General features: G+C 37.5%; 1 pseudogene across 1 annotated transcript; it reads left to right on the top strand.

Annotated features, from left to right (window-relative positions):
* The first annotated feature begins 668 nt into the window (after nucleotides 1-668).
* LOC148918942 ((-)-alpha-pinene synthase-like) lies at nucleotides 669-3585 on the top strand (annotated as a pseudogene). Its single transcript, XR_016125208.1, has 7 exons — nucleotides 669-825; nucleotides 929-1208; nucleotides 1306-1682; nucleotides 1769-1990; nucleotides 2071-2209; nucleotides 2297-2545; nucleotides 3007-3585. The product of XR_016125208.1 is annotated as a (-)-alpha-pinene synthase-like (transcript).
* The last annotated feature ends 1605 nt before the right edge of the window (nucleotides 3586-5190 follow it).

The following is a 5190-nucleotide window of genomic DNA, read 5'->3' as shown; positions in this document are numbered from 1 at the left end:
AGCTATGCTTGAAAATGAAAACCGAAGTTGAAAATTTAAAAAAATTCGAACTGGGTTGAAGTGATGGATACTCCTGACATACTTAGAATATATGATATTGGTTTTGTTTTCTGCTCCCATGGTTTAAGAGATCTTGCAGATTTTTATGGAGAGAGAGAGAGGGAGGGGGCGGCAAGCAGTGGGAGTGGGGAAATTGGGTTGGGGTGGGAGGGAGGTGGTTATGGCGTCTTTTGTTTTTTCTCTTTCTACAATTTTATTCTAAATGTAAATAATGAATTTTAAATACAGCTTGTAAAAAAATCAAATTTATTTAAAAAAGATTGACACATGACGTATTTTGAGTTGAAGTATCACCACTAAATTGTGGTGATACATTATTCTGTAATTTCTCCTTGAAGTCACAGATTCCATAATTTAATTTCCATTCAATTATTAAAAAAATTAAATATAAATATTATAATTTTCTAATATTATATTATACAACATTCTGATTGTTTCCAACAAATGATCGGTCGAGAGTCACTTGAGATTACAAAAGATGTCCCACAAGAGCTATCTTCCTAATCGGCCGGGCCCGCGGGTAAGAGATAAGGGACGACCTTAAACATACGATCCCTTCCCTATAAATAGTACACAAGCAATGTTTCCATATTTGCAAAGCAAAAGATCTGAAATTCTTTTACACCAGTACAAATCATGTCGCAAGAAGCTGGTTCAGCATCTCAATCAAAAAATCCTAAGCCTGATCAAATTGTTCGACGGACAGCAAACTACCAACCGAGCATTTGGGGGGATCAGTTTATCAATTATGATTCTGAAGACATAGTAATTTATATATCATACAAATTGTTTCAATAACTAAATGCGCATGTTTCTTTGTTTTGTTTCGAAAGAAATTTGACATGTATTTTGCTCATTTAACGTACAGATAAATTATGCCCATAAGCAAGAAGAAGTTGATGAACTGAAACTAGTAGTGAGGAGGGAAGTGTTCACAACCAGTGGAGATGATTTTTGGAATCAGATGAAGCTAATGGATGCAATCCAGCGCCTCGGCATGGCGTACCACTTTGAAAGGGAAATAGAAGAAGCGCTGGAACATATATATGCTGCAAATCATTTCCATGATGATGATGGTGATGGTGATCTATACAAAGTTTCCCTTGGTTTTCGGCTACTAAGACAACATGGACATAATGTTTCATGCAGTAAGTTATTAGAGAAATTAATGTAATGAGATTGAATTTGGCCAAAATTATTTCTTAATATTTATGTGTTATGTGTAAATTTGCTGCAATCGAGCAGGAATATTCAACAAATTCAAAGATAGTAAAAATGGAGGCTTCAAGGAAAGCTTAATCGCTGATGTGCCGGGAATGCTAAGCTTTTATGAAGCAACGCATCTGAGGGTGCACGGAGAAGATATACTAGAAGAGGCTCTTGTTTTCACGACAAAACATCTGGAGTCGGCAACAACCCATGTAAGCTGTGAACTGGCAGAACAAATAGCTCAAGCCCTAGAGAGACCGCTCCGAAAGAGTCTCGAGAGGTTATGCGCCCGTCGGTTCATGTCCATCTACCAAGATGAAGCTTCATATAATGAAGCTCTATTAAAACTTGCCAAGTCAGATTTCAATCTTATTCAGTCTTTGCACAAACAAGGAGCTCAGTGAGATTATTAGGTAGGTTATCTTTTAATTATGTGAGATTAATTACGAGCACCGACTGTAATTAAGTTAGTAACTCACTAATTAATGCCGTCGATTAGGTGGTGGAAAGAACTAGACTTTGGAAGGAAGCTGCCTTTTGCAAGAAACAGAATTGTGGAGTTGTACTGCTGGATTTTGGGGGTCTATTTTGAGCCCCAATACCTTGTTGGAAGAAAATTTCTCACAAAACTTATTGCCCTGATTTCTGTAATGGATGATATCTATGATGCATTCGGTACATTTGAAGAACTTGAGATCTTTACCGAAGCAATTCATCAAAGGTTTGAAATTATTTACTAAAAAAAATTGTTTTGTTTATATTTTATATGCTTCAAATGAATATGGTGTATGCAATTTACAGATGGCATGCCAATTGCATGGATGGACTGCCAGACTACATGCAAATATTCTTCCATGCGCTTTTGAATGTTTTCAATGAAATTGAGGAGGAGATGGTGAAGGAAGGAAGAGCATACCGAGCTCACTATGCAAAAGAAGCTGTATGTTAATTAATTAAAGAAACACACCGCTTATTAATTTTCACTATTTTAATTAATTTACATAATATTTATGTCCCACATATGCAGTGGAAAACTATTGCCAAAGCTTACTTTGATGAGGCCAAATGGTTCCACGAAGGATGCATCCCCAGCATGGAGGAATATATGCGTGTTGCTAGAGCATCTGCTGGGCACACCACACTTGCAACTATGTCTTTACTTGGCATGGGAGACATTGTAACCGAGGAGTCCTTTGAGTGGTTGTTGAATGACCCTAAAATTCTTAGAGCTTCCAATACCATTGCTAGGCTCATGGATGACATTGTTTCGAGCAAGGTACAAAAGTAGCTATTGGAGTTCACTATTACATGATTCTCACTTTAATTAGTCTTTGAATTCAATTCTTAAATTTTATAGTCCTCACACGCATTCAGTAATATGTCCGCTCTGGTCCTTCCATCAAATTTTATTAATTTTTCTATATTTCTTAATTGTCAAAAATATTTGCTCACACCATATATTTTTGTGCTCTCTGAGTGGTTTTTGTGATCTGACTTTTAAAAGCACAAATATTTGTGCTTACAATTACTTGTCGATTTCCCTTATAGGGTTCCTATTGCTTATGATAGAGCACAATTAATCCCTTTTCTTACTTTTACTCTGACAAGCTGGATTAGACTCTTTTTTATAACCACTCTAACCACAATTCTCAAATCCAAAACCGCTTTGCTTCTCCGACCAAAACCACGGTAGAGTTTAGAGTTACAATTCACAAATTTTGGATTATATTTTTGCAGTTTGAGAAAGAGAGAGGGCATGTTGCTTCTGCCATTGATTGTTACAGGAAGCAATATGAGGTGTCAGATGAGCAGGAAATAATTGATGCCTTCAACAAACAGATTGTGGATTCGTGGAAAGACACCAACGAGGAGTTCCTCAGACCAACCTCTGTGCCAATGCCTATCCTTGTACGTGTTCTTAATTTAACAAGAGTGGCGGATCTTGTCTACAAAAAAGATGATGGCTACACACATGCTGGAAAAGTCATGAAAGATAGTGTTGCTTCTTATTTCATTGATCCGGCACCACTATGAGCCTATGAGTTTGGACTGTATGTATGAGAAAGAAGAAAGAACTAGAGCTTGCTTTGCTTCTTATGGGAGGGCCTTATTGGGTTGATTTCTAAGATATGTTTGGGCTTTACTAAATAAAGATATTCAAATTATCCGTTACTTTTGACTTACGGCTTTGAGTTAGCCGTAGTGTCAGTTTAGTATTGTTGTACTTCAAAAAAAGTTGTTTATCTTGAGAATAATCAACTTTGAAATAAAGCAGTTGAGTGTAGTGAAACTGTTGTGAGTATAAACAACATTGTCAAGTGTGTGGTAAACTTTTATGTAGAATTATTGTGATTGTGTATAATATCCAAAAAAAGGCATGATTTAAAAGTGTTATTAACTTATTTGTGTGGCAAGAAGAAAACTAATTTTTAGTACATATGGATATATATATATATATATATAGTTTTTGAAATTATCATTAACATCATTAACATCAACAAAGCATAGCCTAGAAGCACGCCTGCAAATCCACAATTTCGGAAGACCTTAGGTCTGGCTCAGAAGAATTTTTGTCATAATGACTTTTAGTGAAGCGTGTGACACGGTAAATTAGGGTGGTGTAGTATACTATAAAACATACGGCTCATATACGGTTGTTTTTCTTTTTCTTGTCTTTTTTGTTTCTGTTTTTTTGTTCTCTGGCATATTCCCATTACATCCAATCAATCAATCTTATAACTCTTTAAAAATATTATAAGGAAAAGAAAATTTCCACAAACCCCCAACGACATTTCCACCTCATAACCCTCCCTCTCATTAGCATATATGATGTGACACTTACCCCCTTGGAGATGCTCACCAACAATAATCATCAGTGTATGTGACGTGACATACATAATAGTTGTGAAAATATTTGACATCAAAAGTTTGCCCTATGCATAATTTAATGCAATAATTTATGTGTGATAAGATTGATTGACCGGATATAATGAAAATTTGCCAGAAAATCAAAAGAAAAAAAACAGAACCTTTAAATTCTAATCAACAATTATTGATTGATGTATATTGAGTGCTGCTATTTTCATACATGTCATATTTTCTAACTCATCTTATATTCAAAATGTTAAAGACAAATTTATCCATGTGTAAAATGATTTCTAAGAACTTGTTTGTGCCTAATAAATCACGGTTGTCAGAAGGAACCTCTTCTCGGCCGTGGCACCTATTCATGGTGCAGCGGCCACGTTTCGTCGACATTAGTCTTTTAGCGAAGAAAATCACGAAGGCATGATCTTTTCGGCCTCACAACCCGACATTATGGGCCGAGGCCGAGGTCCATGAAAGACCGGCCGAAAATCGTGGTCAAATGGCCACGTGGCCTCATGGTCCCACGCCCCATTTAATGAAGTAGTGCCTCTGACTGCCCACAGCAAAACACTTTGGGTGCAAGAGCATTTAATGCACGAGGCGAGAAGGAAGTTATTGAAGTCAGGATTTGGTAACGAATCAGAGTGGTTAGGCGCAAACATTCTCACAAAGCATTCTCACGGCGAGGTCAGGTCACCAACCACTGGACGAGCATTAAATGCATTCCACGGCCTGGGGCGAGCCCACGATCGAGGCGGTGGCGAGATTACCGCAATTTATGAGGGTCACACCACCATGCTTCTCAGCGGACCACCATGCTTCACGATCCCAAATGCCGGTTTGACTACCCACTTGCCCCGGTCAGACTCCACCATGCAGATATTTTTAAGCCATCAGGCAGATCTTTTTTCAGCCTCGATTGGCCCTCCAGGACTCCTCTTATAAATACTAAGCTCAAGACCACGTTCAAGGGGTTCAAACACCAAACCAAAAGCCTCCCACGGAGCAACTTATATTTTCTGCAATGCACTTTCAATACCTTTACATGCTTTC

The sequence above is a fragment of the Prunus mume genome, linkage group LG3 (assembly GCF_029339155.1).
Source record: "Prunus mume cultivar Tortuosa linkage group LG3, ASM2933915v1, whole genome shotgun sequence".
Classification (NCBI taxonomy): Eukaryota; Viridiplantae; Streptophyta; class Magnoliopsida; order Rosales; family Rosaceae; genus Prunus; species Prunus mume.
This window is presented reverse-complemented; position numbering and strand designations above follow the sequence as displayed.